At 32.7% G+C, this 12,158-nt stretch overlaps 3 long non-coding RNA genes across 3 annotated transcripts; all 3 read left to right on the top strand.

The window, feature by feature from the left end:
- The first annotated feature begins 3,493 nt into the window (after window positions 1-3,493).
- On the top strand, window positions 3,494-6,779 carry LOC118563626. Its single transcript, XR_004931308.1, has 5 exons — window positions 3,494-3,516; window positions 4,088-4,135; window positions 5,929-5,976; window positions 6,175-6,222; window positions 6,735-6,779. It is a non-coding gene; the product is annotated as an uncharacterized LOC118563626 (long non-coding RNA).
- Window positions 6,780-10,174: 3,395 nt separating this feature from the next.
- On the top strand, window positions 10,175-10,772 carry LOC118563628. The gene is made up of 3 exons (XR_004931310.1): window positions 10,175-10,221; window positions 10,353-10,400; window positions 10,725-10,772. It is a non-coding gene; the product is annotated as an uncharacterized LOC118563628 (long non-coding RNA).
- Window positions 10,773-11,529: 757 nt separating this feature from the next.
- On the top strand, window positions 11,530-12,112 carry LOC110368243. The gene is made up of 3 exons (XR_004931451.1): window positions 11,530-11,576; window positions 11,708-11,755; window positions 12,078-12,112. It is a non-coding gene; the product is annotated as an uncharacterized LOC110368243 (long non-coding RNA).
- The last annotated feature ends 46 nt before the right edge of the window (window positions 12,113-12,158 follow it).

Here is a 12,158-nt window from a genome sequence, read left to right on the forward strand (position 1 = left end):
AACCAAGTTGTTTAAGGAGGTATTCCCTCTGATCAGTGGTCCTATTTTAGACATGATTAATCTATCCTTGGTAAATGGATATGTACCACAGGCTTTTAAAGTAGCTGTTATTAAACCTTTACTTAAGAAACCATCTCTTGATCAAGATGAGTTAGTAAATTACAGACCTATATCCAAGCTTCTTTTCTTATCTAAAATTCTTGAGAAAGTAGTTGCTAATCAACTATCTGAACATTTACAAAGTAATGACCTACTTGAGGAGTTTCAGTCAGGCTTTAGAGCTCATCATAGCACTGAAACAGCTCTGGTGAAGGTCACCAATGATATTCTCATGGCCTCAGATAATGGACTTGTGTCTATACTTGTCCTGTTAGATCTCAGTGCTGCATTTGATACAGTTGATCACAATATTCTCCTACAAAGACTTGAGCATACTGTAGGGATTAAGGGAAAAGCATTAGGCTGGTTTAAAGCTTATCTGTCAGACAGATTCCAGTTTGTTCATGTTAATAATAAATCTTCTTCAAACTCTAGGGTCACCTGTGGAGTACCACAGGGTTCAGTCCTTGGACCAATTCTATTTACTATATATATGCTTCCGATTGGCAAAATTATCAGACAGCATGGGATTAATTTCCACTGTTATGCTGATGACACTCAGCTATATTTATCCATAAATCCTGATGAATCCAATCAGTTACTTCGACTGCAGTCATGTCTTGATGACATCAAAAGCTGGATGACTTTAAATTTCCTGCATTTAAATTCTGACAAGACAGAAGTTGTAATCTTTGGGCCAGAGTCTTCAAAAAATAAAGTTCTTAATCAATCACTTAATCTGGATGGCATTAACTTGGCCTCTGGTAATAAAGTAAAAAATCTTGGTGTTGTTTTTGACCAAGACATGTCATTTAAATCCCATATTAAACAGGTTTCCAGAGTTTCCTTTTTTCACCTCAGGAATATCGCCAAAATTAGAAACATTCTGTCCAGGGGTGATGCTGAAAAACTAGTCCATGCATTTGTTACTTCAAGGCTGGACTATTGTAATTCTTTACTATCAGGAAGTCCACAAAATGCAGTTCGAAGTCTTCAGCTGATCCAAAATGCTGCAGCATTTTTCTGATGAAAATCAACCAGAGGGATCATATTTCTCCAATTTTAGCTTCCCTTCATTGGCTTCCTGTTAAATCAAGAATAGAATATAAAATTCTCCTTCTAACGTATAAAGCCCTTAATAATCAAGCTCCATCATATATCAGAGCTCTGATTACCCCGAATGTTCCTAACAGAGCACTTCGCTCTCAGACTGAAGGTCTGCTGGTGGTTCCTAGAGTCTCTAAAAGTAGAATGGGAGGCAGATGCTTTAGCTATCAGGCTCCTCTCCTGTGGAACCAACTCCCAGTTTTGGTCTGTGAGGCAGACACCCTATCTATTTTTAAGACTAATCTTAAAACTTTCCTTTTTGACAAAGCTTATAGTTAGAGTGGCTCATGTTACCCTGAGCTATCTCTATAGTTGTGCTGTGATAGGCCTAGGCTGCTGGAGGACATCAGGGTCTAATTTTCTCACTCTACTGATTTCTACTGTTCTTCATTCTACGGTTCTCCAGTTTTGCATTGTATTACATTGACATGACTGTCGTCATTTCAGCTTTTAACTTTTTGCTCTCTCTCTCTTTCTTCATAGTAGGTACACCTGGTCTGGCGTTCTGTTAACTGTGACATCATCCAGAGAAGACGGCTCACCCGCTATTAGCATCTAATGTAGAACAGATTACTAGATCAATGTGTGCTTCTGTGCTTTTTTTGTCTCTCTTGTTGTGTCTCTGCTCTGTCTTCTGTAACCCCAGTCGGTCGAGGCAGATGACCGTTCATACTGAGCCCGGTTCTGCCGGAGGTTTTTCTTTCCCGTTAATGGGTGGTTTTTCTTCCCATTGTCGCTTCATGCTTGCTCAGTATGAGGGATTGCAGCAAAGCCATGTACAATGCAGACGACTCTCCCTGTGGCTCTACGGTTCCCCAGGAGTGAATGCTGCTTGTCGGGACATTGATGCAATCAACTGGTTTCCTTATATAGGACATTTTGACCAATCTGTATAATCTGACCCAATCTGTATAATATGATTGAACTTGATTTTGTAAAGTGCCTTGAGATGACATGTTTCATGATTTGGCACTATATAAATAAAATTGAATTGAATTGAATTGAATTGAGTTAAACAAAAAAAGCTTAAAGCAACACATAGACACTAACTCCAGACACATGTAACTTCATATTCTTGCCAATAGCATGTTTTCTACACATTTCCAAGAGGTAAACCTAATGACCATGACTAGATTAATCTGATATTCCTGTTGGGTTTGTGTTTGTTCTCTGGTTTAATTTGCTTGTCAGTCTTTATAACTTTTAGGCTGCAGTTACCTGGGTCTCACTCACAGTTAACTTAATGACGAAGATAACGGAAATGCTTTCACAGAACCACTAGTGATGCAAAACATAGTTAATCTGATTTAATTTGTCAAAACTGTTTAATTAGAAGCTAATTCTTTTCAGGATCCAAGAGACGCAAACCAATGAACAGCAGCAACAACACTTAAGGTAAATTATTAGCTGACTTTATTTTAAAACCATATTAAATACGTAAATGTTAAGCAAGAATAATTCATGGGACCTTTTTAGTCTCAAATGGTTGCATTAATTCAGAGTGAGCTGCTCTTTTTACTCCACAGATCTGCTTTAAAAGACAAGCAAAAGGAAACTGAAAAACTCCAGCAAAGGTATGTGTCATATAATAATTTAAAACTGAAATTAAAATGTTTTTAACTTGGTGAGTCAGAAGAATTTCATTTGTGGCACTGTAAAAAAAATCTGATCACCAATTTATTGATATACTGTCATATCCAACAATATATGAATGTATATAATTAGTAAGTTTAATCAAGTTATTGTTAAACAACAAAAGCTTAAAGCAACACATAGACACTAACTCCAGACACATATAACTTCTTATTCTTGCCAGTAGCATGTTTTCTACACATTTCCAAGAGGTAAACCTAATGACCATGACTAGATTAATCTGATATTCCTGTTGGGTTTGTGTTTGTTCTCTGGTTTAATTTGCTTGTCAGTCTTTATAACTTTTAGGCTGCAGTTACCTGGGTCTCACTCACAGTTAACTTAATGACGAAGATAACGGAAATGCTTTTACAGAACCACTAGTGAAAGCATAACATAGTTAATCTGATTTAATTTGTCAAAACTGTTTAATTAGAAGCAAATTATTTACAGGATCCAAGAGATGGAAACCAATGAACAGCAGCAACAACACTTAAGGTAAATTATTGGCTGACTTTAGTTTTAAAACTATGTTAAATATATAAATGTTAAGCAAGAATAATTCATGGGACCTATTTAATTTCAAATAGTTCCATTAATTCAGAGTGAGCTGCTCTTTTTACTCCACAGATCTGCTTTAAAAGACAAGGAAAAGGAAACTGAAAAACTCCAGCAAAGGTATGTTACATTTTATGAAACATGAAATGGAAATATTTATAATAAGGGGAGTCAGAAAACTTTACTTGCTGTAGCGTTGTGTGAAAAATTATTTGAAAACAAAGCTATTCAGATATTGTAATTTACAAAAAATATATGAATAAATGAACAAAGTTTATGAACTCAAAACACTGTTTTTCTCCTGGTGTTTCCATGTCATTGTCAACAAGTAGAAGTTGAATGTTGCAGCTTTAACAAACAGCAACAAACAAATATACTTAATGTAATCAAATAAATGATTTAAAGCAAAGTTCCAAACTAATGCAGTTATTTCTTTTCTTAAAGAATTCAACAGATTGAAGCCTCTTACCAACAGCTGCAATATAATGCAGAGTAAGCATTCATATTTGTACATTTTAGAACAATTTATAACTGATTCTTTACATCCAAATGCGGGGGGAATATATGCAGTTTGAATGACCAGTAATTATATATTCATTCATTGACCTTTCTAACTAAAGGTGGTGTTGGTTCTAAGTCTTGTGTTGATTTAATGTGCGCTGCTTTTCATGCTGTGTATTTTACTCTACAGACATTCTGTAACACAAAAGGAAAAGGAAACTGAGGCACTCAAGCAAAGGTATGTTACATATAATAATTTAAAAACTCAAATTAAAATGTTCTTAATTTGGTGAGTCAGAAGTTTAGTTGTTGTGGCATTGTAAAAAACTATTTGATGACCAACTTATTCATATACTGTCACGTTCAACAATGTATGAAACACAGAATAAACAATTTTAATGAAGTTGTTGTTAAACAAAAGAAGCTTAAAGCAACACATAGACACTAACTCCAGACACATATAACTTCATATTCTTGCCAGTAGCATGTTTTCTACACATTTCCAAGAGGTAAACCTAATGACCATGACTAGATTAATCTGATATTCCTGTTGGGTTTGTGTTTGTTCTCTGGTTTAATTTGCTTGTCAGTCTTTATAACTTTTAGGCTGCAGTTACCTGGGTCTCACTCACAGTTAACTTAATGACGAAGATAACGGAAATGCTTTCACAGAACCACTAGTGATGCAAAACATAGTTAATCTGATTTAATTTGTCAAAACTGTTTAATTAGAAGCTAATTCTTTTCAGGATCCAAGAGACGCAAACCAATGAACAGCAGCAACAACACTTAAGGTAAATTATTAGCTGACTTTATTTTAAAACCATATTAAATACGTAAATGTTAAGCAAGAATAATTCATGGGACCTTTTTAGTCTCAAATGGTTGCATTAATTCAGAGTGAGCTGCTCTTTTTACTCCACAGATCTGCTTTAAAAGACAAGCAAAAGGAAACTGAAAAACTCCAGCAAAGGTATGTGTCATATAATAATTTAAAACTGAAATTAAATGTTTTTAACTTGGTGAGTCAGAAGAATTTCATTTGTGGCACTGTAAAAAAAATCTGATCACCAATTTATTGATATACTGTCATATCCAACAATATATGAATGTATATAATTAGTAAGTTTAATCAAGTTATTGTTAAACAACAAAAGCTTAAAGCAACACATAGACACTAACTCCAGACACATATAACTTCTTATTCTTGCCAGTAGCATGTTTTCTACACATTTCCAAGAGGTAAACCTAATGACCATGACTAGATTAATCTGATATTCCTGTTGGGTTTGTGTTTGTTCTCTGGTTTAATTTGCTTGTCAGTCTTTATAACTTTTAGGCTGCAGTTACCTGGGTCTCACTCACAGTTAACTTAATGACGAAGATAACGGAAATGCTTTTACAGAACCACTAGTGAAAGCATAACATAGTTAATCTGATTTAATTTGTCAAAACTGTTTAATTAGAAGCAAATTATTTACAGGATCCAAGAGATGGAAACCAATGAACAGCAGCAACAACACTTAAGGTAAATTATTGGCTGACTTTAGTTTAAAACTATGTTAAATATATAAATGTTAAGCAAGAATAATTCATGGGACCTATTTAATTTCAAATAGTTCCATTAATTCAGAGTGAGCTGCTCTTTTTACTCCACAGATCTGCTTTAAAAGACAAGGAAAAGGAAACTGAAAAACTCCAGCAAAGGTATGTTACATTTTATGAAACATGAAATGGAAATATTTATAATAAGGGGAGTCAGAAAACTTTACTTGCTGTAGCGTTGTGTGAAAAATTATTTGAAAACAAAGCTATTCAGATATTGTAATTTACAAAAAATATATGAATAAATGAACAAAGTTTATGAACTCAAAACACTGTTTTTCTCCTGGTGTTTCCATGTCATTGTCAACAAGTAGAAGTTGAATGTTGCAGCTTTAACAAACAGCAACAAACAAATATACTTAATGTAATCAAATAAATGATTTAAAGCAAAGTTCCAAACTAATGCAGTTATTTCTTTTCTTAAAGAATTCAACAGATTGAAGCCTCTTACCAACAGCTGCAATATAATGCAGAGTAAGCATTCATATTTGTACATTTTAGAACAATTTATAACTGATTCTTTACATCCAAATGCGGGGGAATATATGCAGTTTGAATGACCAGTAATTATATATTCATTCATTGACCTTTCTAACTAAAGGTGGTGTTGGTTCTAAGTCTTGTGTTGATTTAATGTGCGCTGCTTTTCATGCTGTGTATTTTACTCTACAGACATTCTGTAACACAAAAGGAAAAGGAAACTGAGGCACTCAAGCAAAGGTATGTTACATATAATAATTTAAAAACTCAAATTAAAATGTTCTTAATTTGGTGAGTCAGAAGTTTAGTTGTTGTGGCATTGTAAAAAACTATTTGATGACCAACTTATTCATATACTGTCACGTTCAACAATGTATGAAACACAGAATAAACAATTTTAATGAAGTTGTTGTTAAACAAAAGAAGCTTAAAGCAACACATAGACACTAACTCCAGACACATATAACTTCATATTCTTGCCAGTAGCATGTTTTCTACACATTTCCAAGAGGTAAACCTAATGACCATGACTAGATTAATCTGATGTTGTTGTTGGGTTTGTGTTTGTTCTCTGGTTTAATTTGCTTGCCAGTCTTTATAACTTTTAGGCTGCAGTTACCTGGGTCTCACTCACAGTTAACTTAATGACGAAGATAACTGAAATGCTTTTACAGAACCACTAGTGAAAGCAAAACATAGTTAATCTGATTTCATTTGTCAAAACTGTTTAATTAGAAGCAAATTATTTTCAGGATCCAAGAGATGGAAACCAATGAACAGCAGCAACAACACTTAAGGTAAATTATTGGCTGACTTTAGTTTAAAACCATGTTAAATACGTAAATGTTAAGCAAGAATAATTCATGGGACCTATTTAGTTTCAAATGGTTGCATTAATTCAGAATGAGCTGCTCTTTTTACTCCACAGATCTGCTTTAAAAGACAAGGACAAGGAAACTGAAAAACTCCAGCAAAAGTATGTGTCATATTATAATTTTAAAACTGAAATTAAAATGTTTTTAACTTGGTGAGTAAGAAGAATTTCATTTGTGGCATTGTAAAAAAAATCTGATCACCAATTTAGTGATATACTGTCGTATCCAACAATATATGAATGTATATAATAAATAAGTTTAATGAAGATATTGTTAAACAAAAGAAGCTTAAAGCAACACATAGACACTAACTCCAGACACATGTAACTTCTTATTCTTGCCAGTAGCATGTTTTCTACACATTTCCAAGAGGTAAACCTAATGACCATGACTAGATTAATCTGATGTTGTTGTTGGGTTTGTGTTTGTTCTCTGGTTTAATTTGCTTGTCAGTCTTTATAACTTTTAGGCTGCAGTTACCTGGGTCTCACTCACAGTTAACTTAATGACGAAGATAACGGAAATGCTTTTACAGAACGACTAGTGAAAGCATAACATAGTTAATCTGATTTAATTTGTCAAAACTGTTTAATTAGAAGCTAATTATTTTCAGGATCCAAGAGATGGAAACCAATGAACAGCAGCAACAACACTTAAGGTAAATTATTGGCTGACTTTAGTTTAAAACCATGTTAAATACGTAAATATTAAGCAAGAATAATTCATGGGACCTATTTAGTTTCAATTATTTCCATTAATTCAGAGTGAGCTGCTCTTTTTACTCCACAGATCTGCTTTAAAAGACAAGGAAAAGGAAACTGAAAAACTCCAGCAAAGGTATGTTACATTTTATGAAACAATAAATGGAAATATTTATAATAAGGGGAGTCAGAAAACTTTACTTGCTGTAGCGTTGTGTGAAAAATTATTTGAAAACAAAGCTATTTAGATATTGTAATTTACAAAAATATATAAATAAATAAACAAAGTTTATGAACTCAAAACACTGTTTTTCGCCTGGTGTTTCCATGTCATTGTCAACAAGTACAGTCGAATGTTGCAGCTTTAACAAAGAGCAACAAACAAATATACTTAATGTAATCAAATAAATGATTTAAAGCAAAGTTCCAAACTAATGCAGTTATTTCTTTTCTTAAAGAATTCAACAGATTGAAGCCTCTTACCAACAGCTGCAGTATAATGCAAAGTAAGTAATCATATTTGTAAATTTTAGAACAATTTATAACTGATTCTTTACATCCAAATGCGGGGGAATATATGCAGTTTGAATGACCAGTAATTATATATTCATTCATTGACCTTTCTAACTAAAGGTGGTGTTGGTTCTAAGTCTTGTGTTGATTTAATGTGCGCTGCTTTTCATGCTGTGTATTTTACTCTACAGACATTCTGTAACACAAAAGGAAAAGGAAACTGAGGCACTCAAGCAAAGGTATGTTACATATAATAATTTAAAAACTCAAATTAAAATGTTCTTAATTTGGTGAGTCAGAAGTTTAGTTTTTGTGGCATTGTAAAAAAACTATTTGATGACCAACTTATTCATATACTGTCACGTTCAACAATGTATGATACACAGAATAAACAATTTTAATGAAGTTGTTGTTAAACAAAAGAAGCTTAAAGCAACACATAGACACTAACTCCAGACACATATAACTTCTTATTCTTGCCAGTAGCATGTTTTCTACACATTTCCAAGAGGTAAACCTAATGACCATGACTAGATTAATCTGATGTTGTTGTTGGGTTTGTGTTTGTTCTCTGGTTTAATTTGCTTGCCAGTGTTTATAACTTTTAGGCTGCAGTTACCTGGGTCTCCCTCACAGTTAACTTAATGACGAAGATAACGGAAATGCTTTTACAGAACCACTAGTGAAAGCAAAAAATAGTTAATCTGATTTCATTTGTCAAAACTGTTTAATTAGAAGCTAATTATTTTCAGGATCCAAGAGATGGAAACCAATGAACAGCAGCAACAACACTTAAGGTAAATTATTGGCTGACTTTAGTTTAAAACCATGTTAAATACGTAAATGTTAAGCAAGAATAATTCATGGGACCTATTTAATTTCAAATAGTTCCATTAATTCAGAGTGAGCTGCTCTTTTCACTCCACAGATCTGCTTTAAAAGACAAGGAAAAGGAAACTGAAAAACTCCAGCAAAGGTATGTTACATTTTATGAAACATGAAATGGAAATATTGATAATAAGGGGAGTCAGAAAACTTTACTTGCTGTAGCGTTGTGAACAATTATTTGAAAACAAAGCTATTTAGATATTGTAATTTACAAAAAATATATGAATAAATGAACAAAGTTTATGAACTCAAAACACTGTTTTTCTCCTGGTGTTTCCATGTCATTGTCAACAAGTAGAAGTTGAATGTTGCAGTTTTAACAAACAGCAACAAACAAATATACTTAATGTAATCAAATAAATGATTTAAAGCAAAGTTCCAAACTAATGCAGTTATTTCTTTTCTTAAAGAATTCAACAGATTGAAGCCTCTTACCAACAGCTGCAATATAATGCAGAGTAAGCATTCATATTTGTACATTTTAGAACAATTTATAACTGATTCTTTACATCCAAATGCGGGGGAATATATGCAGTTTGAATGACCAGTAATTATATATTCATTCATTGACCTTTCTAACTAAAGGTGGTGTTGGTTCTAAGTCTTGTGTTGATTTAATGTGCGCTGGTTTTCTTGCTGTGTATTTTACTCTACAGACATTCTGTAACACAAAAGGAAAAGGAAACTAAGGCACTCAAGCAAAGGTATGTTACATATAATAATTTAAAAACTCAAATTAAAATGTTCTTAATTTGGTGAGTCAGAAGTTTAGTTGTTGTGGCATTGTAAAAAAACTATTTGATGACCAACTTATTCATATACTGTCACGTTCAACAATGTATGATACACAGAATAAACAATTTTAATGAAGTTGTTGTTAAACAAAAGAAGCTTAAAGCAACACATAGACACTAACTCCAGACACATGTAACTTCTTATTCTTGCCAGTAGCATGTTTTCTACACATTTCCAAGAGGTAAACCTAATGACCATGACTAGATTAATCTGATATTCCTGTTGGGTTTGTGTTTGTTCTCTGGTTTAATTTGCTTGCCAGTGTTTATAACTTTTAGGCTGCAGTTACCTGGGTCTCCCTCACAGTTAACTTAATGACGAAGATAACGGAAATGCTTTTACAGAACCACTAGTGAAAGCATAACATAGTTAATCTGATTTAATTTGTCAAAACTGTTTAATTAGAAGCGAATTATTTTCAGGATCCAAGAGATGCAAACCAATGAACAGCAGCAACAACACTTAAGGTAAATTATTGGCTGACTTTAGTTTAAAACCATGTTAAATACGTAAATGTTAAGCAAGAATAATTCATGGGACCTATTTAATTTCAAATAGTTCCATTAATTCAGAGTGAGCTGCTCTTTTCACTCCACAGATCTGCTTTAAAAGACAAGGAAAAGGAAACTGAAAAACTCCAGCAAAGGTATGTTACATTTTATGAAACATGAAATGGAAATATTGATAATAAGGGGAGTCAGAAAACTTTACTTGCTGTAGCGTTGTGTGAACAATTATTTGAAAACAAAGCTATTTAGATATTGTAATTTACAAAAAATATATGAATAAATGAACAAAGTTTATGAACTCAAAACACTGTTTTTCTCCTGGTGTTTCCATGTCATTGTCAACAAGTAGAAGTTGAATGTTGCAGCTTTAACAAACAGCAACAAACAAATATACTTAATGTAATCAAATAAATGATTTAAAGCAAAGTTCCAAACTAATGCAGTTATTTCTTTTCTTAAAGAATTCAACAGATTGAAGCCTCTTACCAACAGCTGCACTATAATGCAGAGTAAGTAATTATATTTGTACATTTTAGAACAATTTATAACTGATTCTTTACATCCAACTGTGGGGGAATATATGCAGTTTGAATGACCAGTAATTATATATTCATTCATTGACCTTTCTAACTAAAGGTGGTGTTGGTTCTAAGTCTTGTGTTGATTTAATGTGCGCTGCTTTTCATGCTGTGTATTTTACGCTACAGACATTCTGTAACACAAAAGGAAAAGGAAACTAAGGCACTCAAGCAAAGGTATGTTACATATAATAATTTAAAAACTCAAATTAAAATGTTCTTAATTTGGTGAGTCAGAAGTTTAGTTTTTGTGGCATTGTAAAAAACTATTTGATGACCAACTTATTCATATACTGTCACGTTCAACATTATATGAATGTATATAATAAATAAGTTTAATGAAGATATTGTTAAACAAAAGAAGCTTAAAGCAACACATAGACACTAACTCCAGACACATGTAACTTCATATTCTTGCCAGTAGCATGTTTTCTACACATTTCCAAGAGGTAAACCTAATGACCATGACTAGATTAATCTGATATTCCTGTTGGGTTTGTGTTTGTTCTCTGGTTTAATTTGCTTGCCAGTGTTTATAACTTTTGGGCTGCAGTTACCTGGGTCTCACTCACAATTAACTTAATGACGAAGATAACGGAAATGCTTTTACAGAACCACTAGTGAAAGCATAACATAGTTAATCTGATTTAATTTGTCAAAACTGTTTAATTAGAAGCGAATTATTTTCAGGATCCAAGAGATGCAAACCAATGAACAGCAGCAACAACACTTAAGGTAAATTATTGGCTGACTTTAGTTTAAAACCATGTTAAATACGTAAATATTAAGCAAGAATAATTCATGGGACCTGTTTAATTTCAAATGGTTGCATTAATTCAGAGTGAGCTGCTCATTTTACTCCACAGATCTGCTTTAAAAGACAAGGAAAAGGAAACTGAAAAACTCCAGCAAAGGTATGTTAATTTTATGAAACATGAAATGGAAATATTTATAATAAGGGGAGTCAGAAAACTTTACTTGCTGTAGCGTTGTGTGAAGAATTATTTGAAAACAAAGTTATTTAGATATTGTAATTTACAAAAATATATAAATAAATAAACAAAGTTTATGAACTTAAAACACTGTTTTTCTCCTGGTGTTTCCATGTCATTGTCAACAAGTAGAAGTTGAATGTTGCAGCTTTAACAAACAGCAACAAACAAATATACTTAATGTAATCAAATAAATGATTTAAAGCAAAGTTCCAAACTAATGCAGTTATTTCTTTTCTTAAAGAATTCAACAGATTGAAGCCTCTTACCAACAGCTGCAATATAATGCAAAGTAAGTAATTATATTTGTACATTTTAGAACAAT

The sequence above is a fragment of the Fundulus heteroclitus genome, chromosome 7 (assembly GCF_011125445.2).
Source record: "Fundulus heteroclitus isolate FHET01 chromosome 7, MU-UCD_Fhet_4.1, whole genome shotgun sequence".
NCBI classification, from domain to species: domain Eukaryota; kingdom Metazoa; phylum Chordata; class Actinopteri; order Cyprinodontiformes; family Fundulidae; genus Fundulus; species Fundulus heteroclitus.